The 13,327-nt window shown below is 39.9% G+C and overlaps 1 protein-coding gene and 1 long non-coding RNA gene across 3 annotated transcripts in view; both read left to right on the top strand.

Annotated features, from left to right (window-relative positions):
* The window catches only part of LOC138980018 (cytochrome P450 2F5-like), a 426,282-nt gene that overhangs the window by 22,212 nt on the left and 390,743 nt on the right, over positions 1-13,327 (top strand). The gene's annotated exons all lie outside the window — the stretch shown is intronic.
* LOC138980031 (uncharacterized) lies at positions 5,964-9,519 on the top strand. The gene is made up of 3 exons (XR_011460216.1): positions 5,964-6,126; positions 7,899-7,980; positions 8,476-9,519. It is a non-coding gene; the product is annotated as an uncharacterized lncRNA (long non-coding RNA).

Genomic DNA, 13,327 nt, shown 5'->3' with positions numbered 1-13,327 from the left:
GCCTGGCCGTTCCATGGCCTTGAATAAAAAACAGGAATGCTACAGGCCAAAAACGGTTTTACCTGAAAGAAGCGCGCAGTACCAGTAGCGAAGCCACAAGCCTGAGTCTGCGAAGCAGGCGAGCCAACTAGGGGGGTCCGGGGGCATGCCCCCCCGGAAATTTTTTCAAAAAACGGTTAAAATCTGTGCAATCTGGTGCATTCTGGGCATCATTTTAGGGGTTGTAATAGTGTTGTGATCTTGTTAAAAATCCCATTTTAGCCTCCCCCCACCACCATTCAACACACCTCCAAACTGGTGAAAACAACACTACTGTGCGCTGGCTTCATTGAGACCGGCGCCCGGTCGCGTTGCGCGATTATTCACACGGATCGTTTTTGCGGAAATGTTTCAACTTCACCGGAATAACTGAATTTGACTTTACCGGATTTTGAAAACGGCTTTATCGGATTTCGGGAAATTGCCGGAAAAGTAGCATGCCTGACAAAATCCCCAACGAACATGACTTTGATCGTCTTTGACATGAGGATCAAGTGACCCAAACTGGCACGTCTCCCAGCCATTGTTTCTGAATTTAACCCATTGTTGATATTAAAGTTTACAGGCGCTAAAATAAATCCAAGCTTAATGCAAAGAAGCGACAATTAGAATCTATGCCAAGCGTGTCCACGTTGCTGGGATGAAAAACACATTTCTAGTTTCGGTTTTGGCTACACGCAGACTCGATCTCGAGCCAGTCGAGGTCACACTAAGCGAGTGACAGCCGGACGTGGCAATGTCGACAATGTCAATGATCTCACTCAAACTCAAAGATCTTGAACAAATTTCAAGATCTTTGCCTACATTCAGAACATTCATAGAGCAACATAGATCAACATACCTTGATATTTCGTCTTCAGAAAGACCGACCCGTAGCCTGACCTTTCCACCAAGGAAGGCATTCTCGCCGCCTGCTTTGGTCTGGCTTGAATCCACAAAATATAACAGAAGTTCGATGACAGTACCGCTGCACGCCATTTTTGATCTTCGAATTCGAATTGCACTCAAAACTTTTGCACGAAGCCCTTCCATTGGATGAAGTTTGACAGACTTTTGCAATTTGCCTTCTGATTGGATCTCTTTTTGTCAGTGTGTAATTGGTTCTTTTAAAGGGAAGCAATCGCTCTCAAAATCATATTTCTGAATGTGTTGTTGCTTCCCTTCAATCGGGGTTGGCTCCTTACCGAATAGACTAGAGGATCATAGAGTGTAATACAGCTGTGAAAAATGTACGTTGAAAATAAAATGCTTTGCAATAATGCCCATCACGATCACGAAAACAAATGACGATCACGATCACGAGACTTGATTTTTTTGTCATCACGGATCACGGGCAAAGTCCCATCACGATCACAGAAATGGAAATTTCGGCAATCACGGTCACAGAAAGGTAAAAAAACGCCAATCACGATCACGGTTTTAAACCCTTTGGGGCCCTCTATATTGTTGTACAGTGTAACATTCTATATGCTAAAAGGTAAGGCTTTAAACGAAACAACTTGTACTCAACAGTAATTTTTGTAAGCCAACCGAAAGACACTGATCAAAATTGAAAAAAACAAAAAAGTATCGTTGTCCATGGATGATTTTCCCACTAACGGAGAAAAACAGAATGTGCTAATTGATTTTGCCGTTCACACCTTACGGTTCAGAACTTCGGTTGTCAGTATAGTAGTGTCCTTGCTCTCCACCACCGAACAGGAAATATGACATTTGTTTTAATTTGGGGACGGAATCAGCCCGGCATAAACAGATCCCGAATAAAAAAAAAAAGAATGAATACAATGTTTTCGCCAAAACTTGATCAGTGCTTGCTCGTGCCAAAGCGGTATTGTTTGAAGGATGAAAACCATACATGTAGCATCCATGGTACCAAAGGGGTCACGTTTTAGGCAGTTTTTGTGTTCTTGTGGAAAAGCCAGTGCTGTTAATAAGCGCCCGATAGACCACAATTTCTCTCCATACAATTAGATGGTAAGGACGGACAGAATGTACAATTTATAACCACAAACAAGCAAACGGACTTTCTGGTCAGTATACAAGGGAACAAAAACAGACTTTGAAAAAACAAGAAATATTATATCACCTTACATACTGAGAGTTTCAAAAATACTCACAAACACACGCACACACTCCCACAAACACACGCATGCGCGCGCACTGACACACGGCACACACACACACACACACACACGCGCGCGCGCACGCATGTACGCACAAACACACACGCACAAACACCCACACCGCACGTGAGTAACGGTTTTTGTGTGCATGTGTTTTTCGCTCTCTGGGAAAGTGTGTTTGTGTTTGCATGTATGTGTGTACACTGTAAATAGTGTAAACAGAAGCGTTCCACTTTTTGTAACGAGTTGTGTAGACTGGTGCGTAAGACTATAAAAACCCTACTTGCAAAAGTAGAACATATGGTAAACACAAAATAGTGTTTACAATGCGTGCTACTTTTGCAAATATAGTTATGAAGAATTCCACACAATTCTCACAACTCGTTACATAAAGTGTCTTCAGTTTAGAATGTAAGGTGTGCGTAGGCCTACATGCTTGTGTCTGTATATGCCACTGCTGCCACAGAGAGCGAGAAAGAGTAGTGAAAGGCAGCATTCTAATTCTGCCACGGCCCAGTTTCCCTCGGCCACTGCGGATTTTTTAGGTATCATCTGTCCGAGTCTCTGATAACGCAGGGGAGGTGTCTCCAGGAGAAAAATTCCTGCCGATGTTCGCCTTTATTAGCTCAAATGTTGGTTTATTTGTTTTTTTTTATTTTCTTTTTATTTGTATGATGTATGTGCTTGGGAGAAACCACTTTACAATATTGTGGGATGTCATGTACGGAATGTAAAGAATGTTATGTTTTTTGGTTCGGAAAGGAAACAATTAAAGTGCCCCCCTAGGTGTTGCCCAATCGTAGAAACCATGTGTGGCCTACAGTTGTGTGGCTTGGCAGTTGGGTGAGAGAGAGGATGCAGAGCACACACTAGGGTGAGGGAGGTGGGGGGGTGTTAATGATAAGCGGAAGTTTAAAAAAATAGACCGCCCATGCCGGGAATCGAACCCGGATCACTTTGGCCATAGACGAATCGCTTTCCACCCGGATCACTTGGATTAAAAAAAAACAAATTAAAAAAAAAATATTTATTTATTTTACACAATTAAAAAAGTTATTAGAGTAAAATAAAACATTAAAACGTTCATAATAAACAATAGTAAACAAGAATTTATTAAAAAAAATAAATAAAAAAAAATAGACCGCCCATGCCGGGAATCGAACCCGGATCCCTTTGGCCATAGTCGGAAACGCTTTTCTCCAAGCCAACAAATCTGACATTCGCCAGTGAGCTCAAATGCCTATACTCCTTGCGCAGTGGTACACGCACGCAAGTAAACAAGAATTAAAAAAAAAATAGACCGCCCATGCCGGGAATCGAACCCGGGTCACTTGGATTTAAAAAAAAATAAAAAAAATTATTTATTTATTTTACACAATTAAAAAAAAATATTAGAGTGAAATAAAACATTAAAACGTTCATAATAAACAATAGTGAACAAGAATTAAAAAAAAATAAAAAATAAAATAGACCGCCCATGCCGGGAATCGATCCCGGATCACTTTGGCCATAGGCGGACGTGATTCGCACCAGCTAGCTGGCTGTTCCATTAGCTGCACGGCAGTTGTACTCCCACCGCCAGACAGACACACAATTAAAGTCTGCAGGACCCTAGTACTGCGTACTCGGGGATTAAAGTCTGCAGGACCCTAGTACTGCGTACTCGGGGACAACACCACTAAACAGTTCCGCGGCCATTGCGACAGTGCGCATGCGTAGCATTTTATTTCTGTTCTAGCTTCTCAGCAACTTGAAACATGTGCGATTTGAGCAAGATTTCCATCCAGAAGGTGCGACTGTGGAGCACTGAAGCATCGAAAACCTTGTCGTGTGTACGGAAAAAGAGTGTGGAAGGTGTACACGAGGAACCTTGTAGCTAGGTAAGTTTTATTTATTTCGTTATTTACTCTTTGCAATGATGCGATGTGTTGTTCATTCCCAAGACCGGTTTTCCGCGTAACAGTAACTTAGTAAGTGCTCTCTCTTCAGATACGCTAAACTTTTCAGTTGATTAAAGTCAAAAACTTGAATAAGTGCCGTTGATCTGTCCACGGAATCTAACTTACTATGAAGCATAACTATATTCCGATTCGTGATGCATACATGTTGCGATAGTATGAGTTATTTCTAATATGCTGAGGCTGTTAGCAAATGACATAAGGTAGTCCTGCGTCAAGTAAACGCGGTCCATATGATGAGCGAGTTGTCACAATAAGCCGTCTCATGCCAAGCCACTCGCCTGCATGTTCTATTTTTATTCTGTACAACCCGCTGTTAGTTGGGGAACATTTTATTTCTATCAAAGCCTGCCTGCGACGGGCTGGGCCGCAGTAGCAGACGATGCATGGCTGCTTGTTTATTTCTCCATGGCAACAAACTCCGTTGGAACGAGAACTCGGTTTAGAGTAATATTAAAGTTTAACATGGAATTAATTATACGCTCATATTTAAGAGGAGAGTGTTGGGAGACAAAATTAAAATTAAACAGTCGAAAATATGTTACTTCCGTTATCAACTTGAACTTTTCCGGAAGTGAACCCAGGCTAGTGATGGGTCGGCTAGAGATTACAAAAATAATTTGTTTCCACATCAGCTTGAAAGCTGCTAAAGTGGTCGTGTTTTTAACATTGTTGGCATTAAAAGTTTAAAGTAAGAACTTTACTTTCAGAAAATCAGTACAGGGCCGATGGAAAATACGTGCGTCATAACGTTTTAGAAATGTCCCAATTACAAAGGGAAGGTCAAGGTAGTTGAATGCCGCAAGCGGATGTAAACAAACTCTCAGCGCCAAATTCAAAACACGAGAAATGGAGAATGCTTCCCACAAAATTAAACTTACAGAGAAAGCATAATTTGGAGATCCTTGGCATTCGTTATCATTAATCCAACAAAATAAGGGCACGAATTTGTGCCCCACAAACTGCAAATGTGCCTCACATTTTTTTGGGCTTAATTTTATGGGACACATTTTGGTTTTGTGGGCCACAAACTGTATTTGTGGAGCATAAAATAAGGGGCACAAATTAAGCTTCATAAAAAATAAGGACAAATATTTGTGGGGCTTAAACAGTGTTTTTGCCCAAAAAAATGTTTTGGGCTCTTTTTTGTCCTTATTTTGGAAGTTGAGCGTGGTTTTCAGACCTACTGCGTTTCGGTTTTTAGTTAATGGCGGTCGAAGGTGATCTGTTTGGAAAGAATCTCCAATGGCAATGATGTTTGCTAATGCGAGAGAATTGGGACGGGCGAACCTTTGCATATTAACCAGAGGTAAGTTTCCATGTTTCGTTTTATAACTGAGAGTGGGTTTATGGTAGTATGTGTTGCAACATGTGTCATTTCGACTCACTCGAGTCACTGTGTCAGTCCACAGGCGCAAGGTTACGGTATCGTTCTTCTTCTTCTTCTTCTTAGTGATAGGTAGCCAACATCAGCATGGTGATGAATCTGCTACGCTTGGGTGATGGTGGTTCCGGTCTATTTGCTTGGTCAGGGGTGAAGTTCAGGGGGGGGGGGGGGAGGTTGGGGGTAGGGGGGGGGGGGGGATGATGGGTCAGTGGAGAGTTGCCAGCCTGGCCTGAAAGGATGCCAGGGATGGCGCTGTGGCAGGTTCACTGAACCAACACGTTACACGTAGATAGTTGCCCTGTACAGGGATTTTCTCATTAATTTGAAGAAGAAGATTACCACTACCACGTTTTTGCAACCTCTTTTCAAGGTGCATGATCATAATATTTTATAAATTCTTTTTGTTTTTAAAGATTGAGTCTAACTTGAAATACTCAAATAGGTAACCTGATCGGTTCCCAATTATTTTATTGCAGGTTGGCATCAATCAGAAGAGAGCTAGAGCTAGTATGTTCAACTTCAAGGTCTCTTCTCAGCCGAAAAAGCCAACCGATTGCTGCATGATCTTGAGGCTGTCACTGACAGAAGTAAAATATTTGATGCCACTGCCGCAAATCAGGTAAGAGTAAGGCGAAGAGGTTTTATTATGTACAGTGTCAGTTTTTTCCTTCCCCTCCCTCAGATTCTCAAGTTCTGGTCAGAATAACTCATATGGAGGTGTGTGTGACTGTGAGCAAGACTGAGAGAGTGTTTTCATTTTACATGTATTTGTATAATTCATGTTCAGGGATAATAATAAAATAATGAACACCTACTGACTTAGAGTCAAAACCACAGAACTGCTCGAAGCTCTTAGCTTTATTTCACCAGTATGATGATCATGCAGTTCCTCCAGTATTAGAATCATTACTAATACTAGAAGCGCATGACTTTCAGTGTGTACCTTTAAGTTAATAAAATACAATGTATTGCTGTAAACAGTCACTCACTCACTCACTGTCAGGATATATCTCATTCTTAGTGAAACTGTTATTTTTTTCCTTTGTGCTCTACACACATATATATATATATACATGTTATGTAATATACATATGTATATGCACACATCAACTTGTCTACATTGTATACATGTCTGTCACTATATCAGTCTATGTGATTGTGAACACATTCAGTTCACTGATTCAGTCAAAACTTCACTAAATGTAAAAGGACTTATAACATGTTATATTCTAGAAAGATAGCAATGTCACTGTCCCACAGTATCATAAGAATCAAGCGTTAATGTTGGTTTGGTCGTCTGTTGTCGTTTTTACATTTAGTCAAGTTTTGACTAAATGTTTTAACGTAGAGGGGGGAATCGAGACGATGGTTGTGGTGTATGTGTGTGTGTCTGTCTGTCTGTCTGTCTGTCTCTGTGTGTGTGTAGAGCGATTCAGACCAAACTACTGGGCCGATCTTCATGAAATTTGACATGAGAGTTGCTGGGAATGATATCCCGGGACGTTTTTTTCTTTTTTTTGATAAATACCTTTGATGACGTCATATCCGGCTTTTTGTAAAAGTTGAGGCGGCACTGTCACACCCTCATTATTCAATCAAATTGATTGAAATGTTGGCCCAGCAATCTTCGACGAAGGTCGGACTTCGGTATTGCATTTCAGCTTGGTGGCTTAAAAATTAATTTATGACTTTGGTCATTAAAAATCTGAAAATTGTTAAAAAAATAAAAAAATTTTTAAACGATCCAAATTTACGTTTATCTTATTCTTCATCATTTTCTGATTCCAAAAACATATAAATATGTTATATTCGGATTAAAAATATAAAAATTATTATTAAATAAAAATGTCCGAAATCGATTTAAAAACAATTTCATCTTATTCCTTGTGGGTTCCTGATTCCAAAAACATATAGATGTGATATGTTTGGATTAAAAACACGCTCAGAAAGTTAAAAAGAATAGAGATAAAGAAAAGCGTGCTATCCTTCTCAGCGCAACTACTACCCCGCTCTTCTTGTCAATTTCACTGCCTGTGCATCGAGCGGTGGACTGACGATGCTACGAGTATACGCTCTTGCTGTAAAAATGCAGTGAGTTCAGTTTCATTCTGTTAGTTCGACAGCTTGACTAAATGTTGTAATTTCGCCTTACGCGACTTGTTTGTTGTTGTTGTTTTATGGGGGAGGGTGCATGCAGTGTGTAAATTCATCTGGTTCTGTGGACAGTGTGTTTGTTGTTCCTCCACATAGGTTAATATCATACTGCATGTAGCTCCTAGTACTACTTGTCCTGTCAACTAACTGTTTTAAAATTGGTGCTCAGAGGAATGTTACTTCAGCCAATATTATATACAGGTATTACAGGTTGGCATCCGCATCGATCCGGCACAGTGGAAGAAGCAGATTGATTCCTTCATGATCCGGAGGCTGTCAAGACTCAAATGGGAAATATTTCATGCTAATGGCAATTCAGGTAAGAGTTTTGCTACATGATCATATTGTGTTTTATCCTCCCTCTCAGTCTCAAGTTCTGGTTACATTCTGACTGTTGGTGTGTGTTTGTGTGTGAGAACCGAAGTGTGTGTGTGTGTGTGTGTGTGTGTGTGTGTGTGTGTGTGTGTGTGTGTGTGTGTGTGTGTTTGATTTTCCCTGGCCAGTCAGGAGAGCTGCCAGACATTAATACCTGCAGATTTTTCTAGCCCTGCAGATTGATGTTACACACCTTTGCTTTGCTTTTTGAATTTGATAGCAAGCGCTGACAGGGAATGTGTCTTCTATATTTCATATATGTTAAAAAGTAGGCATTAGAACTTGTCTACCAGGGAATTAGAATGTTTACGCTCTTGGCATTTATGTGGGTTTAGTGTGTGTGAGTTACAAACACAATTTACTCCTTACTCATACTTAAAACTTGTTCTTGTCATTGTGTTTGGATTTAAGATCAGTTCCTTTGTCATTCATTTGTCAGTAGGGACAGAAGATGACGAAGACCTGGCCAGTGAATGTGGATGAAAAGCAGTGCTATCCAAGTCCAGCTGTGATCAATGGGGAAACTACAGCTACAGCGGCAGTAAATGTCCACTCAGTATTGGTTGTACTGAGCATTACAACTTGTTGCTATTGTAAATTTGTGTCAATGTTTTAAAGGCCCACTACGCCTCATTTAAAAAGTTGTCCTCACCTTTAACATGGGATAAGACCATCCTTCCACTTGGTCACAGACCAAAAATCAACACTTTGACTGCTTTCTGTAGTGAGGTAGATGTTTTGGTGGTTTCGGTGAATTTTTTTTTTCTTTAGAAGAAGCTGTACCTGAATTTATTCTTTAAAAGGATACCACTCTGCATAGAGAGCCTTGAGGCAGTTCATTTTTGGTATGCAACTATTAGTGCCCGTATGGTCTTATTTCATGTAAAAGCCTCGGGGATGTCGTCAGACGTCCGACATAGACAGATTGAAAGGCTCAAATGTCCGATTCACATAGCCGCATGGCGGTCAGATGTCCTATTGTTTTGAACTGAGCGCTGTCATTGTCCGATAAGAACTCCATTCCTTCGGACAGCGCACTATTCTATATTTTTCTCTCAAGATACACATTTTCAAAAAGCGACCGAGCACTCTCGCGTACATGTGCACTGAAGTTCTGCAGTGCGGATCTTGGGTTTTCGGGAATTCCAAACCGTATGTGATATGGGCTGTTTGGGTACACCAGTCTGCAGCACATTAAAGTTAGGAGTACGGGAGACAACTCCAACTGACCATAAGTCTTGCGTCTGCTTTTGGTTTCAGTTCGAGACATTTTGACGAATCGCATTGAATTATGCCACCGAAATAAAACTAAGGCCTGTCCACTTACAAAAACTGCTCGGTCAAAGTACAGTAAATCTTACATTTTGTTAAGGAAATGTGCGGCAGTAAAATTGAATTTGGAGAATACATGGAATAACCTGGTTTTCTGGGAAGTGACATAAAAATAAATAGAACAATTGTGAATACTTCTTCTTCTTCTGTGTTCGTGGGCTGAAACTCCCATGTACAGTACACTCATGTTTTTGCACGAGTGGATTTTTTACGTGTATGACCGTTTTTACCCCGCCATTTAGGCAGCCATACACCGCTTTCGGAGGATTGTGAATACTGATTGACATAGAGTGCCGTTGCTATGGAAACAGTCGTTACATTGGATTTCTAGGAAACAGTTTAACAGCGACATCATACATCAGAAATTCCTAATATTTGGCACAAAGATGCACATGTATCATATCTACAATCATATAGAACAATTTTTTTACAACAGACTACAGTTGAATTTTAATATCTTTTGTCATAAGAATGAACGAATTTCTCACTGCATATTCATTACAATAATTAATTTAAATTCAACTGTAGTTGTTTAAAAAACAAACAAACACATTCTATATGATTGTAGATAATACATGTGTATCCTTGTGCCAAATATTATGAATTTCTGATGTATGATGTTGCTGTAAAGCCGTTTTCTAGAAATCCCATATGACGCTGTAAATGCCAGTTTTCATCGCAACAGCAGTCAATATCCATCCACAATGTTTTCATTCATTTTAATAAGTCACTTCAATAACTACCCAGAAAACCAAGTTATTCCTTGACTGTATTCTTCAAGTTTAAGTTTGGTAATTTTACTGCCGCACATTGCCTTAAGTCATAAATAAAGGGTTCCAGTAACATACCATTCTTCTTTATTGATTATGAACTTTGGAAGGTTAGATGTTGGATCTGTTTTTAAAAAATATTTCCTTGATGTGTTGTACTAAGATCAACCGTCTGCTTGGACATATACTAAAGATCCACTACCTGGCTGCTGTCTGCAGAAAATCGATTAATTCATAGAAAAATATGCCTTACAGGGAAGCAGCTAGCCGGTTGACTGTACATGTGTTTGTGTAGAGGTGTTCTTATTGCATGTTCAAGCCAGGACAGATGGTGACCTGAAACATTTACACATTACATATGTATGCAGGACTGCTACTGTTAAGCTTAGGTGCAAGTGTGATGATATATTTGTTTGACTGATTATGGGCATTAAAATAAAACTGCAAAAAGAATACTTACACTTGAGATCTGATTTTGTGTGTGTCTGTGCGCATGAGGGTGTGTGTGGGCCATTTGACATACTTGCAGAAGAAACAAACAGAGGTAACTGATAAACTGCATTTATTAACACAAAGATGTAAACAAAGTGAGTTCACACATTTCACAAAAGTAAAACAAGGCAGTCTCACATGCATTCACAATATTTAGTACTCACATGAATGGCCAAAGATTATAGGCTGAGAATGCAAGTTCTAAATTGGCACATTTGTACATGTAGCTGCATCTGCTAGACCCATCTTACAATAAAACAAAACCTAGTGGTTGGGACATCGGCCTGAAAATCTAGGTCCTAGGTTCGAATCTCTGCAGAGGCATTTAATTGTTCCCCTTGGTTGAAATAAAAATGCTCAATCCAGAGAGAGAGCAACCGTAAAGTTACCAGCGTAAAAGTAAAGCGTTGAATGCAGCTATGAAGGTCATGCCAGCAGTGTGGGTCAAGATTCAGGCCGCCTTCTATGCACAGAATTCTCAGCTCTATCTTTACAAACACATAATCCCAAATAGTCATACAGTGGAACCCCCCTTTTAAGACCCCCTCCATTTTAAGACCTTGTTTTCTCAGACTTTCTGTTCATAACCTCTGTAAATTTACCTCCATTTTAAGACACCCTCCTTTTCAAGACCTGATTTTCTCAGATTTCTGGAGGTCTTAAAAGGGGGGTTCCACTGTAGCTGTAAGAAATAATTTTGTTTAAAACACATGCCTTTTGGGGGAAATAAATTAATAAGAAAAGACATCACCACACTAAGAAGTCAGGGTGCTGACTTTTGCTATGTGACCAAGTGGAAGGATTTTCTTATCCCATGCAAAAAGCCTGATGAAGGTCTGACACAGTGAGGCAAAGTGTTTTAATGAGGCAGAGCAGGCCTTTAAAAAATAAGTTCACCACATCCAAGTGAAAGACACAATCTTGGCAGACTGTATTACAAAAGCAACATTTCAGCACAACATAAGAATGAATTGAACCATCCAGGATGCACCAGAACGACCCAAAAACAGAATCAATGAAAATTTTAAACAAGATAAAGACAGTACTGACTAGGATTCAAAGGAAGAAAAAGTCATGGGTTAACACATTGCATGTGCATTCTTTCTTTCTTTATTTGGTGTTTAACGTCGTTTTCAACCACGAAGGTTATATCGCGACGGGGGGAAGGGGGGAGATGGGATAGAGCCACTTGTCAATTGTTTCTTGTTCACAAAAGCACTAATCAAAAATGTGCTCCAGGGGCTTGCAACGTAGTACAATATATTACCTTACTGGGAGAATGCAAGTTTCCAGTACAAAGGACTTAACATTTCTTACATACTGCTTGACTAAAATCTTTACAAAAATTGACTATATTCTATACAATTAACACTTAACAAGGGTAAAAGGAGAAACAGAATCCGTTAGTCGCCTCTTACGACATGCTGGGGAGCATCGGGTAAATTCTTTCTCGTCCCAACCAATATGGGACTCCCCCTAACCCGCGGGGGGTTTCATGTGCATAATGCAAAAGATCTAAATTCTAATATTGCAAACAAAGTCTATACATGAACACGCATTGACTGAAACATACACACACATCTCCCAAAGCTAAGCCTGTGTGTAAAATACTGCCTGTGAACAGCTTAACTTAAAGCACTCAAACAACATAAAAGATAATACCACTTTATGTAGTAAAAACAAACAAACCGCTGTTTGCTGTAAGAAAATATCTGCATACCAAACACTACCTGTATTTAGCTGAATTGACAACTTACATAAGTTAAAATGTACCCTTGATCCACACCGCGCCACACATTATTTGTGTAGAATGTTATTGTTAATGTGTTACATGTTCATTTCACTACTAAGGCAACAGAAAACCTCTTTAAGTGTAAGCATCTTCGGATGGACTATATATATATATATTAAAGCAGTTCTGGGAGCTCTGTCAGCACAGAATGGACTGAATCTGATCATCATCCGCAGCAAAGCCAGGCACCACTCTGCAAGCTGCCTGCACGTCATATCTCGGCACCTCACTTCCTGGAAAATAAAGAAAATGTATTACTGAGCACATCCAGACTTTGCTGTGCGCTGATGGGGATATGTTTTGGGTATCGAGAAGAGGGTGTGTGTTGGGGGTGGGGGTGCGGGAAAGTAGGTAGGAGGTAATACAGTACTTGTTCTTCACAAGATCAGTGGGATGGAGAATAGTGTGGGTGATACTGACAGTGACAACTATGAACTAAACTGTAAACATTGTTCTGTAATATTACAGGTGCCATCATTCCTTCCCGTGAAAACCATTTATTTCATGGATATATTTATACTTTCATCATTAAAATTAAAAAGATAATCTTTCATCATTAAAATTAAAAAGACTTCCTCACAAGAACCTTTCTAACAACATGATATCTTGTTATGCTGCTGATGTGAGCAGCTTTTCTGGAATGTGATGGAAAGTTACTATTTTTTAAATTCAGCATGAGCCACATATTTAGCGTTGACACCTTACAGTTTTGTTGAGAAATGTGATGTGAATTCATTCAGAAAATTCTAACTCTGCGTAGGGGCAGTCAGGGTGTTGAATGTAGAAGTAGGTATCCAAGTACACAGGCGGTATTACTATTTACATTGTAACTCTTATTCCATGTAAAAAAACAAAATTAAAAAAAACTGGCCAGATCTGTGATTGTGAGCCAAGGAAAGGACTGA

Source organism: Littorina saxatilis, linkage group LG11 (genome assembly GCF_037325665.1).
Source record: "Littorina saxatilis isolate snail1 linkage group LG11, US_GU_Lsax_2.0, whole genome shotgun sequence".
NCBI lineage: Eukaryota > Metazoa > Mollusca > Gastropoda > Littorinimorpha > Littorinidae > Littorina > Littorina saxatilis.
This window is presented reverse-complemented; position numbering and strand designations above follow the sequence as displayed.